The following is a 16,551-nucleotide window of genomic DNA, read 5'->3' as shown; positions in this document are numbered from 1 at the left end:
TCCCTGCACCATCCACCAGAGCAGATACTTTCACATCGGTGGGTATGCACTCGGGCTTAGATTCAGGGTCACAAGCTGGTGAGAGCACTATACATGTGCCTGAGCAGCTGACGGAAGCTGTGACAGCCGAGGCCTCTAACAGTCAGAGGATTGTGGATGGCCAGGCTCATGCTGAGCCCCAGACTGACGGCAAGCTTCTGGTGTCGGCAGCACAAAACATGCTGGAGTTGCAAAGAGGGGCAAGGGAACATCTGGAGGAGCTGCCAGAGGCTATGCGTGGCCATTAGCAGACAACAGATGAGTCCATCCATGCCATGAGTGCTACCATGTATCAGGCATGTGAGCGCATGCCTTCATCCAGTGAAAGGTTAACGACCCTCAAGGAGAGCCAGATCATAGAGATGCATGCAGACCTGCACACCATCATCTTGGCCATGAGCTCAATGCAGCAGTGGCAAGGTGAGAGAAGGAGGTTGCGCCTGGAGTTTTCTCCAGGCCCTCATCCTTCTATGGTCAGGTGGAAGGTTCAAGTGAGCCTTGAAAGGGAGGAGGAGAGGCTGACTTCCATAACCTCAGGGTGCTCGGAGTGTGGACATTGGTTCCTCAGCCCCTCTGCCAGTGATCCCAGCTCCTACTCGTGCAGGAGCCACTCAGCCAACTGGGACCCTCCAGACCTCAGGCAGCCAGAGGATGCCTGTCAAATTCATGCCAGGCCAAGGGACAGCCTGATCAGCAGCCTGCCTCCACCTCAGCTGCCAGTGCAGGGCTTTCACCGCGTAGGAGTGCAAGGAAAGGTAAAAAGAGCACCTATGACCCACCTGGGGACTTAACAGATGTATTAATTGTGGCCTTTGCATTGGTTTCTACAATTAGTGTAATAAATAGATTTCAGATTCATTGCTGTAAATCGCTCATGCTTTCATTGTTGAATTGAGAGATGCAACCTTTACCCTTGCTTCTTCAATGGGCTGGCAGTGTAGGCACAGGCCACGTTTGGTAAGTGTCTCAGCTGTACCAGAGCGCGTGATGAAGCTGGGTCTTAGGCACTGGAGTGAGATAGGAAGGAGGCGACAGGCGGAATACAGTGAGGTCTATCTTTATTGAGTTCACTTTGACAGAACATGGTGGCAGGAAGTGGGTATGTATGAGATTGTGTTGTGCCTCCCTTGCGTGTCTCCCAATGGCCCTGGCCTCCAGTGCAAAGGAATCGAGTGGTGCTTGCTCATTAGCCTCCTCCACATCCTCCTTGTTGGCTGAGGACTGGCTATCAATCATATCCTCTTCATGCAAGGCCTCCCTCCTCTGCCGTGCTTGTTTATGCAGTGTACAGCAGTCCCACTGGATTGATTGAGGCACCGGAATCTCATCTTCAACAGCCCAATGGCCTGCTCAATGGTCGCCCAGCTGGACCAGTGGCATTTGTACCTCTCCTCTGCTGCAGTGCAAGCGTTCCTCACAGGTGTCAGTAGCCATGTCTTCAATGGGTAGCTCGTGTCCCCAAGAATCCGTTCCTGAAGACAAGCGGGGGAGGGGGAGGGGGGGGGGGGGCCTGAAAAGCTGTGGACTGACAATGTATGTGGGCATCTGCAGGATGCGCTTCCAGTGGTCGCAGATCAGTTGAACGTTGATGGAATGGAAACCCCTCCTGTTGGTGAAGGCCACTAGCTGCTCCATGGGAGCCTTGATGGTCACATGCAAGCAGTCAACACCTTGCACCTGGGGAAATCCAGCGATGGCTCCGAAGCCGATGGCCCTCTCCACCTGACTGTTACAGTCGATCTGGTGATGTAGCGGTGGGCTGCTGCTTCGGAGACCCAACGCATGCCCCCAGCAGATCCCTGGAAAGAGCCAGAGGCGTAGATGTTGTGTGCCACGGTGATCTTCAGGGCCATGGGCATTAGGTGTCCACCGATGCCCATAGGTCGCAGCTCATCCTGCAGCCTGGTGGATAAGTCAGTGACTGCCTTCCTGCAGAGCCTCAGTCTTCGCTGACACTGTCGGTTGGACATTCGGAGATAGCTGAGGCGAGTGCAGTACACACTCTGGAGTGGAGAGGCCCTTCGTGACATGGCTAGCTACTGCTGCTGCTCTCCAATTGGAACTTCACAGGCCTACCCAGCTGGATCCTGGCCCTCCTCCCTCTGAACTGCTGTTGCATGGCCTGGGGGTCCACAAAGACAGGGTGTATAAGACCCATGCCAGACGATTTTGAACCCTCCTCTGCGCTGTCCTTGCAGAGACAAAGTTGCCTTGGGACCTTCCCGTTGCTACTCCCCTCTGAATATGCGCAATGCCCCTCAGTGCCCACCCACGCAGAGAGCCCAGCACCGCAGACAATGATGGCCTCCGCTCCATCCTCTTCCCTTATCCAATGCTCCCCTTGGCTCCCTTCCCACGGTGTCACTGCAGCCTTGCCTCGGGTGCTGCCACCTTTAAACTGTTGGGGATCTGAAGACACATGTTCCCTGTGTGCCATTGACTAAGTTTAAAATCCCCCCAAAAAATTATGTTCAGTTCAATGCAAGTGCATTCTAACTAGCTGTTCACCAATTCAAATTGCAGTCTTGCCATGTCGTGCTTGGAGCTTTCCCGTCACTGGCAAAGTCCAGAACCGACGTCATGACGTTGGGTTCCCGGGCAAGCGTGCCCCAATTTTTCAGCCCCCCAACATCTCCACTTCCATTGGCTGGATAAAATCCAGCCCAGAGTGCAACGCACAGGTGGATCCCGATAAGAGGTGAATTGGTCTGACCATTTTTCATATAGAACATAGAACAGTACAGCACAGTACAGGCCCTTCGGCCCACGATGTTGTGCCGAACCTTTAACCTACTCTAGGATCAAACTACCTACATACCCTTCATACTACTATCATCCATGTACCTATCCAAGAGTCGCTTAAATGTCCCTAATGTATCTGCTTCTACTACCACCGCTGGCAGTGCATTCCACGCACCCACCACTCTCTGTGTAAAGAATCTACCTCTGACATCTCCCCGAAACCTTCCTCCAATCACCTTAAAATTATGCCCCCTGGTGATAGCCCTTTCCACCCTGGGAAAAAAGTCTCTGGCTATCCACTCTATCTATGCCTCTCATCATCTTGTTCCCCTCTATCAAGTCACCTCTCATCCTTCTTCGCTCCAATGAAAAAAGCCCTAGCTCCCTCAACCTTTCTTCGTAAGACATGCCCTCCAGTCCAGGCAGCATCCTGGTAAATCTCCTCTGCACCCTCTCTAAAGCTTCCACATCCTTCCTATAATGAGGTGACCAGAACTGAACACAATATTCCAAGTGTGGTCTAACCAGGGCTTTATAGAGCTGCAGCATAACCTCGCGGCTCTTAAACTCAATCCCCCTGTTAATGAAAGCCAACACACCATACGCTTTCTTAACAACCCTATCAACTTGGGTGGCAACTTTGAGCGATCTATGGACATGGACCCCAAGATCCCTCTGTTCCTCCACACTACCAAGAATCCTGTCTTTAAGCCTGTATTCTGCATTCAAATTCGACCTTCCAAAATGAATCACTTCACACTTTTCCAGGTTGAACTCCATCTGCCACTTCTCAGCCCAGCTCTGCATCCTGTCAATATCCCGTTGCAACCTACAACAGCCTTCCACACTATCCACAACTCCAGCAACCTTCGTGTCATCAGCAAACTTGCTAACCCAGCCTTCCACTTCCTCATCCAAGTCATTTATAAAAATCACAAAGAGCAGAGGTCCCAGAACAGATCCCTGCGGAACACCACTGGTCACCGAGCTCCAGGCTGAATACTTTCCATCTACTACCACCCTCTGTCTTCTATGGGCCAGCCAATTCTGTATCCAGACAGCCAACTTTCCCTGTGGTGTGTTAAAGAAGTTCAAATGGAATAGAGGACATTATATGGATTAGGAAAATATTGTTCAGATTGTTAAGAAGCTGTCTAAGTTGAGGAATTTTATTCTTTCATGGGATGTGGGTATCGCTGGCAAGGCCTAGATTTGTTGCCCATCCCTAATGCTCTTGACAGCTGACTGGCTTGCTAGGCCATTTCAGAGGGCATTTAAGAGTCAACCACATTGCTGTGGGTCTGGAGTCACATGTAGACCAGACCCACTGTGTAGAACATCATCCAAGGGGTAAATTACATTTTCTGTAATGGCTTCTCTTCCCACTCCTTCACTGTCACCTCTGGAGCCCCCCAGGCTTCTACCTTTGGGCCCTTTCTAATTCTGATCTAGATGTTACCCCTTGGCAATATTATCCAAAAGCACAATGTTGGGTTCCATGTGCATGATGGTGGTGCCCAGCTCTACCCCATTCCCCCTTTTTTGAACCCTCCACTGCCTCTGATTTGTCATAAGAACTCATCCTGGAGTCACAATGTGGATTTTGCCCACTGAGAGACACTACAGATATCATCTTCACTGCGTAGCAAATCCAAGAAAAATGTAGGGAGCAGCATCAACCGCTCTGCATGGCCTTTTTTTGATCTCACGATAGCTTTGAATCCATTATTCATAAAGGGTTATGGAGAGTCCTCCTCATTCCAGGGTATAGAATCTTCAGGCGTGACAGGGGAGGGGATAAAAGAGGTGGCATTGCACTGTTGATCAAAGAGTCAATTACTGCAGTAAGGAGGGATGATATCTTAGAAAGTTCTTCAAATGAGGCCATGTGGGTAGAACTTAAAAACAAAAAGAGGGCACTCCGGGGGACTGGGAGTGTACTACAGGCCTCCAAACAAAGAGTCAGGGAGAGATAAAGGAGCAGATATGTAGACAAATCTCAGAGAGGTGTAAAAATAATAGGGTAATAATAGCAGGGGATTTCAACTTACCGAATATCAACTGGGATAGTCTTAGTGTAAAGGCTTAAAGGGGGCGGAATTATTAAAATGCATACAGGAGAGCTTTATGAGCCAGTATGTAGAAAGTCCTACAAGAGAAGGGGCAGTACTGGACCTAATCCTAGGGAATGAAGCTGGACAAGTGGTAGAAGTGTCAGTGGGGGAGCATTTCAGAGATAGTGACCATAACTCTAGGACAAAGACAGGCTGGAAATAAAGGTACTGAATTAGGGGAAGGCCGATTTCAATATGATAAAACAGTATCTGGCCAGAGTGGACTGGGAGCAGCTTCTTGTAGGAAAGTCTACATCAGACCAGTGGGAGTCAAAGAGGAAATAGTGAGAGTTCAAAGCCAACATGTACCCGTTAAGGTGAAGGGTAGGACCAACAAGTCCAGGGAACCCTGGATGTCAAGGGATTTAGAGGATTGGATCAGGAGGGGAAAAAAAGGAGGCTTATTGTAGATTCGGAGCACTGAAAACAGCGGAGGCACTAGAGGAGTATAGAAAGTGTAGGGCAGTACTTAAAAAAAAAATTAGGAGAGTGAAGAGGGGACATGAAAAAACACTGGCAGGCAAGATAAAGGAAAATCCCAAGGCATTTTATAAGCATATTAAGGGCAAGAGGATAACCAGGGCCCATTAGGGACCAAAGTGGCAATCTGTGTGTGGAACCGGAGGACATAGGTGAGATTTTAAATGATTACTTTGCATCTGTGTTCTCCATGGAGCAGGACGATGTGGGTGTAGAGATCAGGGAGGGGGATTGTGATATACTTGAACATATTAGCATCGAAAGGGAGGAAGTATTAGCTGTTTTAGCGGGCTTAAAAGTGGATAAATTCCCAGGGCCAGATGTTATGTAGCTCAGGCTGTTAGGTGAGGCAAGGGAGGAGATAGCAGGGGCTCTGACAAATTTTCAAATCCTCTCTGGCCACAGGAGAGGTACCAGAGGACTGGAGGACAGCGAATGTGGCACCATTATTCAAGAAGGGCAGTAGGGATAAACCAGGTAATTACAGGCCGGTGAGTCTAACACCAGTGGTTGGGAAAATATTGGAAAAGATTCTGAGGGACAGGATTAATCTCCACTTGGAGAGGCAGGGATTAATCAGGGATAGTCAGCATGGCTTTTTCAGGGGGAGATCATGTCTAACTAACTTGATTGAATTTTTCGAGGCGGTGGCTAGATGTGTAGATGAGGGTAAAGCAGTTGATGTAGTCTAAATGGACTTCAGTAAGGCTTTTGATAAGGTCCCGTATGGGAAATTGGTTCAGAAGATAACAGCCCATGAGATCCAGGGCAATTTGGCAAGGTGGATCCAAAATTGGCTTAGTGGCAGGAGGCAGAGGGTGATGATCGAGGGTTGTTTTTGCAATTGGAAGACTGTGACCAGTGGCGTACCGCAGGGATCGGCGCTGGGACCCTTGCTGTTTGTAGTGTACATGAAATGATTTAGATGTGAATATAGGAGGTATGATAAGTAAGTTTGCAGATGACACGAAAATTGGTGGTGTCGTAAATAGTGAGGAGGAAAGCCTTAGATTACAGGACGATATAGATGGGCTGGTAAGATGGACAGAGCAGTGGCAAATGGAATTTAATCCTGAGAAGTGTGAGTTGATGCGTTTTGGGAGGACTAACAAAGCAAGGGAATATACAATGGATGGTAGGACCCTAGGAGGTACAGAAGGTCAGAGGGATCTTGGTGTACTTGTCCATAGATCACTGAAGGCAGCAGCGCAGGTAGATAAGGTGGTCAGGAAGGCATATGGGATACTTGCCTTCATCAGCCCAGGCATAAAATATAAGAGCAGGCAGGTTATGATGGAGCTGTATAAAACGCTAGTTAGGCCACAGCTGGAGTACTATGTACAGTTCTGGTATACACTATAGGAAGGATGTGATTGCACTGGAGAGGGTGCAGAGGAGTTTCACCAGGATGTTGCCTAGGCTGCAGCATTTCAGCTACGAAGAGAGACTGGATAGGCTAGGGTTGTTTTCCTTAGAACAGAGAAGGCTGAGGGGGGACATGATTGAGGTATACAAAATTATGAGGGACATTGATAGGATAGATAGGAAGAAACTTTTTCCCTTGGCGGAAGGGTCAATAACCAGGGGGCACAGATTTAAGGTAAGGGGCAGGAGGTTTCGAGGGGATTTGAGGAAAAAATCTTTCACCCAGAGGGTAGTTGGAATCTGGAACGCACTGCCTGAAGAGGTGGTAGAGGCAGGAACCCTCACAACATTTAAGACATATTTAGATGAGCACTGGAAACGCCATAGCATACAAAGCTATGGGCCAAGTGCTGGAAAATGGGATTAGAATAGTTAGGTGCTTGATGGTCAGCATGAACACGATGAGCCGAAGGGCCTGTTTCTGTGCTGTATAACTCTATGACCAGGTAAGGAAAGCAGATTTTCTTCCCTAAAAAGGACAGTAGTGAACCAGATGAGTTTTTACGACAATTGATGAGAGTAATGGTGCCATGAAACTGAGACAAGCTTTCTAGTCCAGACTTTTAATAATTAACTAATTGAATTTAAATTCCACCAGCTGCCATGGTGGGATTTGAACCCTTGTCCCCAGAGCATTAGCCTGGACCTCTGGATTACTATAATAAAAGCAAAATACTGCAGATGCTGGAAATCTAAAATAAAAACAAGAAATGCTGAAAATACTCAGCAGGTCTGGCAGCATCTGTGGGGAGAGAAGCAGAGTTAACATTTCAGATCAGTGACCCTTCATCAGAACTGGTGGTAATCCTTCTGGATTACTAGTTCAGTGACATTACCACTACACCACCATCTCCTGCAAATCAGACGTTATCACCGTGTCCAGGCAGAAGACCGAGTTAAAATTTTCTTGCCTGAAGTCTGAACATTTTGCCGTATGCCTTGGCCCCTGCCTACTTGACTTCCACCATGACTTAAGCACAGCGCAAACTGCCCGCCTCAAGCCCTGCTGAAGACTGCTTCACTTGCCTTTCCTGCTGATTCAAGGGCTGCTGTCTCATTAGAAATATTTGCTTAATGCCTCTACAATGTAAATACTATAAAAGGGAAAAGTCCCAGAACCATGTAACAAGCCAGTATTATGTTCAGAGTCTTGGGGGCCGGAGAGAGATTAAGTGGGGGGCATAGCGGTTTGGGATATCGGGGGTGGACGAGAAGGGTCGGTGGGTGGTCTGGGGGGAGCTAATTGCGAGGGAGGATCGGATATTGATCCATGACTGATGGGGGTGGGGAGGGTGACCGATGGTGATCGGGGAGGTCCAATGGTTGGGTCGGGGAGGAGTAGATTGTTCCACCTGAAGGAAACACTCCAGTCCCTCCTGGCCCACAGCAGTGCTGTAAAGACACTTAACTCATGGATTCCGCCCCTCTTGCTTCCTATAAGCTGCTGAGTTTCCCAAGGCCCAGGAAACCCGGCCGCCTGTGGTTAAAGATAGAATGACTGTTAAAATGAAAGCTGCCTCATTTTAATATTTAAATGACCAACCTGATGCCCCAAGTGGGTTGGTCACCTGCCCCTCCTCCCACCTCTGTTAAAAATAGAAGTGGGCGGGTTCAGTTTCTGTTTCAGATGTTTTGCATTTTAACCTCTGGCATGACCCCAACCCACCCGTTTTTAACATTTAAGATTCAGCCCATAGAGTTTACAGCATAAAAATAGGCCAATCGGCCCAACTGGTCTGTGCTATAATAGCTGCAGATAACAGTTCTCAGAGGGGCTTGCAGAGTCTCACAACAGTCCAGCAATCTGTGCTCCAGCAGATTACTAGGATTGCTGAGGCGCTTCCCAGGGAGTGGCAATTGTTCCATGGTGCACAAACCTGCTGTCCTCTCTAGGGATAGCATTCATGCTGCCACCACTACCACTCCACCAGTACCCCTGCTGTTGCCCATCAGCCAGCCATCCTAGGCTGCTGCTGCCCATGCCCAGATTGCGTAGTCCAAAGTCAGGCCCTCAAAGTCCACAGCTCCTCGAGACCACACTGCAAAGCCATCTGCAGTCTCCCCCACTGAATGTCAGCAGCCTTCCACCAGCCATGCTGCAGCCACTGGGGTCGCACCGCATGAGAGCACTAGGCTAACAAAGGGACCTGCAAGACAGGCACTAAGTGAATTCACAAGGGTGAACAGTTGAGCATTATATTTATTATTGAAAGTGTCCTTGAACTTGGAAGCATTGTGAACCGTTGAGGGGGATAGTATAGAACTTCAAAAGGACAGAGACAAGCTGGTGGAAATGGGCAGACAAGTGGCAGAGGAAGTTCAATGCGGAGAAATGTGGTGATTCAGTTTGGTAGGAAGAACATGGAGAGACAATATAAAATAAATACAACTCTAAAGGGAGTACAGGAGCAGAGGAACCTGGGTATATATGTGCTAGAATTATTGAAGGTGGAAGGACAGGTTGAGAGAACAGTCAATAAAGCATATAGTATCCTAAGCTTTATTAATAGGGGCATTGAGTACAAGAGCAAGGAGGTTATGTTGAACTTGTATAAGACACTAGTTTGGCCTCAGCTGGAGGACTGCGTCCAGTTCTGGGCGCCGCATTTAAAGAGAAAGGTGAAGGCATTAGAGAGTGCAAAAAGATTCACGAGAATGGTTCCAGGGATGAGGAACTTCATTTACGAAGATAGATTGGAGAAGTTGGGACTGTTCTCCTTAAAGAGAAGGCAGAGAGGAGATTTGACAGAAGTATTCAAAATAATGAAGTGTCTGGACAGAGTAGATGGGGAGAAACTGTTTGCACTCGTGAAAGGATCAAGAACAAGAGGGCACAGATTCATGGTAATTAGCAAAAGAAGCAATGGCGACATGAGGAAAATCTTTTTAACACAGCGAGTGGTTAGTATCTGGAATGCACTGCCAAGAGTGCGGTGGAGGAAGGTTCAATCGAGGCATTCAAAAAGTAGCGAGATAATTGCCTGAAAAAGGAAGAATGTACAGGGTTATGGGGAGAAGGCAAGGGAGTGGCACTAAGTGAATTGCTCATTCGGAGAGCTGGTGCAGACATGATGGGCCGCATGGCCTCCATCTGTGCTGTAACAATTCTGTGATAAAGTTGAAATGGAACGCTCTACCTCACCACCTGTTGACACTCAGCTCTACCTCACCACCATCTGTCTTGACTCCTCCATTGTTGCTAAATTATCCTACTACTTATTTGACATCCAGTATTGGATGAGCAGAAATTTCCTCCAATTAAATACTGGGAAGATCAAAGCCATTGGGCTGAATTTTACGAGCCCCTTGGAACGGGCTGGGAGGCGGGAAGGCTAGCAAAATGGCACGGGAAGGCATGGATGCCCAACTTCTTCCCGCCACCTTGCCATTTTGCCAGCAGCATGAAAGCTGGCAGATCAGCCGTGTGCCAGGAGGCCAATTGATCCCCTTAAGTGGCCAATTAAGGGCCACTTGCTGCCTCTATGGGCATTTTGTCCACATCGGGAAAGTCCACCACCAAGTGGGTAGATCATCCAGCAAAGCCTACCCTCAGTGACTGCTCCCTTCCCACTGAGCCTTGCCTGCCAGGCACCGGCTAGACCCAACCCCACTTACCCCTCTTCGAGACTGCTCAGCCACTGGGACGCCCTCATCCTGCATCTGCAGGCTCAGCAATGTCCACTGCTACTGGTGGCGCTGCTGAGCTGCCAGCCCGCTGATCGGGTCTGTAGTTCTTGGGGGCGGCTAGTTAATTGGCTACCACTGGCAAAATGCAGCCCTGGGTCCCACTTTCGGCCCTAGAGCCGGGTCTTCTGCCACCTCAGAAAAAATCCGACCACTGCCTTCGGTCCCCGTTTCAAACTCTTTTCTCTAGCTACTGCCTCCATCCCTCTCCCTGGCAACTGACTGAGAATAAACCAGACTGTTTGCAACTTTGGTGCCATGTTTGACCCATGAGACCTGCTTCCAACCACATATCTGCGCCATCACTAAGACTGCCTATTTCTTCCTCTGTCTCAGCTCATCTGCTTACCTCTAGACTTGACTATTCCAAAGCACCACTTACTGGCTTCCCACTTTCTACCCGTCGTCAACTTGAGGTCATCCAAAACTCTGCTGCCTGTTTCCTTACTTGCACCAAGTCCGGTTCACCTATCACCCCTATGCTCGCTGACCTACATTGGCTCTTGGTCAACCAATGTCTCAATTTTAAAATTCTCAGCCTTGGTTTCAAATCCCTCTATGGCCTCGTCCCACCTTATCTCTGTGATCTCCTTCATCTCCACAGTCCTCCGAGATATCTGCACTCATTTAATTCTGGCCTCTTGAGCAGCCCTTATTTTAATCGCTCCACCACGGCGGCACAGTGGCGCAGTGGTTAGCACCGCAGCCTCACAGCTCCAGCGACCCGGGTTCGGTTCTGGGTACTGCCTGTGCGGAGTTTGCAAATTCTCCCTGTGACCGCGTGGGTTTCCTGCGGTAGCTCCAGTTTCCTCCCATATGCCAAAGACTTGAGGGTTGATGGGTAAATTGGCCATTGTACAAAATTGTCCCTAGCGTAGATTGGTGGTAGGAGAATTGAGGGAAGGTGGGGATGTAAGAGGGAAAAATGGGATTAATGTAGGATTAGCATGAATGGGTGGTTGATGGTCGGCGTGGACTCGGTGGGCCGAAGGGCCTGTTTCGGTGCTGTATCACTCTATGACTCTATGACCAATGGTGGCCGTGCCTTCAGCTGCCTAGGCCCTCAGCTCTGAAATTCCCTCCCTAAATCTCTCCGACTCTTTACCTCTCCTTTTTTCTTCAAGATGCTCCTTAAAACCTTTGACCAAGCTTTTGGCCATCTGCCCCAATATCGTCTTATGTGGCTCGGTGTCTAATTTTGCTTTCTAATGCTCCTGTGAAGCTCTTTATGACATATTGTGACAAAAGACAATATATTGTTGTTGTTGGGATGGTTGTTTTATTTTATTTTCAGGATTGTGGCCAAGAGGACGATGGGATGGTTCATAACATAGGGACGGTAAGGTGGGGGAGTGTTCCGCAATGAGGATCTGGGGATTTATTCAGGAGAACTGGAGTCTGAGGAGATGCTCACGGACAACCCATCTGGAGCAATGACGTTCCGGCTGCCTACACTCTTCCTCCTCCTGAGGTGGTTGCCAAAGCCCTGGTGGCAAGGGCTGTGCCCTCATGATGGCCAGGTTGTGGAAGATGCAGGAGACCATTATGAACCAGGAGACATGCTGTAGCAATTATAGGAGGGTTCCTCCCGTGCAGTCCAGGCAGCAAATCTGTTCCTTCAGGACAGCAATGGCCAGCTCCATGATGTTCCTAGTTGCAGTATGGCTGTCATTATAGGAGCGCTGTCCACGTACGGTCGGATGGCAGAGGCGAATCATTACCATACGTATAGTAGATAACCCTTGTCGCTGAACGGCCACCCTTTGTTTCAATGTGGTGGCTCAAAGATGGCTGGAACGGCTGATTGGAGCAGGATAAAAAAAATCATGACTGCTGCCAGGATAGCAGGCATTCACCAACATGAAGGTCTGTGCATGGCCGCAGACCATCTGCATGTTCAGTGACTGCTACCCCTGCGGTTCCGGTGCATCTCCCTATTGCAGCACCCAAAGGCCATGTGCGTGCAGTTGATGGTTCCCTGCACCATAGGGAGGCCTGCTTTCCTGGCAAAGCCACATGCCCGTTCCTCCTTGCTTAGAGAGAAAAGAATAAGTCCCCTCTCCTGGCATATAGGGCCTTGGTGACCTCCAGATGCAATGATGGATGGCGAACTGTGATATGTTGGCAATTGCTCCAGGCTGGAAAATGCTGCTGGCTAAAAATTGAGGGCCATGACCTTGACTCCCACTGGTAGTGCCATTCTTGCCCTGCTCTGAGGCTGCAGGTCTGGTTCGAGGAAATGACACAATTCTGTGGCCACAGCCTTGATGAAGCATAGTTACTGCTGACACTGCTCCTGGTTGAGGTGCAGGTACGAGAGGTGCTCTCTGAAGACCCTAGGTAGTTAAGACCTCCTGCTGAGAGCCCATCTCCTCCTTTCTCTGTGAAGAGCTTCTCTTCTCTGCTGCATCGCCGTGATGCTGCGGTCCAAATGAAATGCAACTATAGCCCCATGACTGGGAGAAAATGGTGTACTCAGAAGCCTTTCAAAACCACACCACTGCTTCCAAGGTCCAGCACCACTCCCTTCTGACTCAAAAGAACTTCGGTCAACTCCTCCAACAACACAGTACTTCCACTAATTCTGCAGCAGCCAGCAGATAGTCAAAAATGTTACACTATAGATAGCCAAGCGGTGAATGATAGAATTGCAGCCCGGACTTTACACGCTTATGGAGGCATTGGACATAATTTTCCAATCCTCCTCACAAAGGACTGGAGAATTTCAAATCACAGAATCAGAATTGTTACAGCGCAGAAGGAGGCCATAGTGTCATTTAGGACACAGAAGGCGGCCATTTGGCCCATCGTGTCGGAGAGCCAGTACAGAATGAGCAATTCACCTAATGCCATTCCCCCACTTTCTCTCCGTAACCCTGCATGTTCTTCCTTTTCAGATAACAGTCCAATTCCCTTTTGAATTCCTCCACCACACTCTCAGGCAGGCATTCCAGACCTTAACCACTTGCTGCGTGAAAAGGTTTTCCTCATGTCACTTTTGGTTCTTTTGCCAATTACTTTAAATCTGTGTCCTCTTGTTCTCGATCCTTTCACTAGTAGGAACAGTTTCTCCCTTGTTCAAAAAAAGATGTAAAGATAAATTGAGCAACTACAGTCAATTTAACCTCAGTGATGGAAAGCTTTTAGAAATGATAATCCAGGCAAACTTAAGAGCCATCTGGACAAATGTGGATTAATTAAGAAAAGCTGACAGAGATTTGTTAAGGGCAAAATGTATTTAATTAACTTGATTAGGTTTTTTGATGAGGTAACAGAGGTTGATGAGGCTAATGTGGTTGATGTGGTGTACATGGGCTTCCAAAAAGCATTTGATAAAGTGCCACATAACAGGCTTGTCAGCAAAGTTAAAGCCCATGGATACAAAGTTGGCTGAGTGACAGGAAACTGTAGTGGTGAACAGTTGTTTCTCAGACGAGAGGAGGTATATCGTGGGGTTCCCCAGGGGTTGGTATGAGGACTATTGCTTTTCTTAATCTATATTAATGACCTAGACATGAGTGTGCAAGACACAATTTCAATACTTGCAAGTGACAGTGAAAGACTTTAAGGGGACAAAGACAGACTGGTGGAGTGGATGGACACATAGAAGATGAAATTTAATGCAGTGAAGTATGAAGTGATACCTTTTGGTAGGAAGAACGAGTAGAGACAATATAAAATAAAGGATGCAATTCTAAAGGTGATGCAGGAGCAGAGGGAGTATATGTGCACAAATCATTGAAGGTAGCAAGGCAGTTTGAGAAAGCAGTTAATAAGGCATATGGGATCCTGGGCTTTATAAACAGAGGCACAAAATAAAAGCAAGGAAGTAATGGTGAGCCTTTATAAAACACTGGATCGGCCTCAACTGGAGTCTTCTTTGGCCTCCTTATCTCGAGAGACAATGGGTAAACGCCTGGAGGTGGTCAGTGGTGTGTGGAGCAGCGCCTGGAGTGGCTATAAAGGCCAATTCTAGAGTGACAGGCTCTTCCACAGGTGCTGCAGAAAAATTTGTTTTTCGGGGCTGTTACACAGTTGGCTCTCCCCTTGCACTTCTGTCTTTTTTCCTGCCAACTGCTAAGTCTCTTCGACTCGCCACACTTTAGCCCCGCCTTTATGGCTGCCCGCCAGCTCTGGCGAACGCTGGCAACTGACTCCCACAACTTGTGATCAATGTCACAGGACTTCATGTCGCGTTTGCAGACGTCTTTAAAGCGGAGACATGGACGGCCGGTGGGTCTGATACCAGTGGCGAGCACGCTGTACAATGTGTCCTTGGGGATCCTGCCATCTTCCATGCGGCTCACATGGCCAAGCCATCTCAAGCGCCGCTGACTCAGTAGTGTGTATAAGCTGGGGATGTTGGCCGCCTCGAGGTCTTCTGTGTTGGAGATACGGTCCTGCCACCTGATGCCAAGTATTCTCCGGAGGCAGCGAAGATGGAATGAATTGAGATGTCGCTCTTGGCTGACATACGTTGTCCAGGCCTGGCTGCCATAGAGCAAGGTACTGAGGACACAGGCTTGATACACTCGGACATTTGTGTTCTGTGTCAGTGCGCCATTTTCCCACACTCTCTTGGCCAGTCTGGACATAGCAGTGGAAGCCTTTCCCATGCGCTTGTTGATTTCTGCATCTAGAGACAGGTTACTGGTGATAGTTGAGCCTAGGTAGATGTCCAATTCTGGGCACCACATTTTAGGAAGGATGGGAAGGCATTAGAGAGGGTACAGAAAAGATTTATGAGAATAGTTCCAGCGATGAGGGACTTCAGTTATGTGGATAGATTTAAGAAGCTGTGGCTGTTCTCCTTAGAGAAAAGAAGGTTGAGAGGAGATTTAGAGAGGTCAAGACTGTGTAGATAGTGAGAAACTGTTCCCATTGACGGAAGGATCCAGAACCAGAGGACACCAATTTAAGATGACTAGCAAAAGAACCAATGGCAACAGGAGGAAAAACTTTTTATTTAATTGCAGCGAGTGGTTAGGATCTGGAATGCACTGTCTGAGAGCGTGGTAGAGGCAGATATAATCATGGCTTTCAAAAGGGAATTGCAAAATTATCTGAAGAGAAAAGGCAAGGGAGTGGGACTAGCTGAGCTGTTCTTGCAGTGAGTTGGCATGGGCACAACAGGCCGGATGGTTACAGCACAGAATGAGGCCATTCTATGATTCAATAAGCTTCTATTTACAGAAACATGCATTACAAACATACACCTTAAACCAAACATAGTTTCAGTAGGAGCACAAGAGAATCCCCAGTTAATGCCATTAAACACCCAATTAATATACTAGTAATAAAAAGCATCTCACCTGAAAGTTGGATGGCGATGCCTTTAAATAGGGCTGGTCCCCTCACGCAGCTGAAAGCATTAATTAGGTGAGCATGTAGGTGATTGGTTGGTGGCTTTTAAGGATTTTTTTCTCTTTAAACTGGGGCAGTAGTTTAAACTGGTACTGGGGGGATATAAGTATTTTAAATTTATAGCTTAACTAGTTAAACAACTTAATATAACTACAAATTATCATCGAGTAATATTTCTAAACTTGAAACCTAATTAAAACAATAAAGATGGCAGGGCAGGTGATGTGCGGTAGCTGTGGCATGTGGGAGCTGGTGGACACCAGCAACCACATCTGCAGTAAATGTCTGCAGCTTGAGGAGCCTTGGCTCAGAGTTGAACTGGAGTTCAAGATTTGGACACTGTGACGGAGGGGAAAAGTTACCTGGGCACTTTGTTCCAGGAGGCAGTCACACCCCTTAAGCTAGGTACTTCAGATTTGGTCCGTGGTCAGGGACAGGAGCGTGTGACTACAAGAAAGACAAGTATGGGGACTAAAAGGTAGCAATGGAGGAGCCTCAGCCCTTGCATTTGATCAACAGGTTCGATGTTCTTGCAGATTGTGTGGACGAGAGCAGGGACTATAGGGAGGATAAGCAAACCGACCACAGCACCATGATGCAGGGGGTCTTTCTAGTGACAGGAGTAAAAAGGAATATAGTAGTAGTAGAGGACAGTATAGTTAGGGGGATAGCTACTGCTCTCTGCAGACAAGAGCATGAAACC

This window comes from Heterodontus francisci, chromosome 32 (genome assembly GCF_036365525.1).
Source record: "Heterodontus francisci isolate sHetFra1 chromosome 32, sHetFra1.hap1, whole genome shotgun sequence".
Classification (NCBI taxonomy): domain Eukaryota; kingdom Metazoa; phylum Chordata; class Chondrichthyes; order Heterodontiformes; family Heterodontidae; genus Heterodontus; species Heterodontus francisci.
This window is presented reverse-complemented; position numbering follows the sequence as displayed.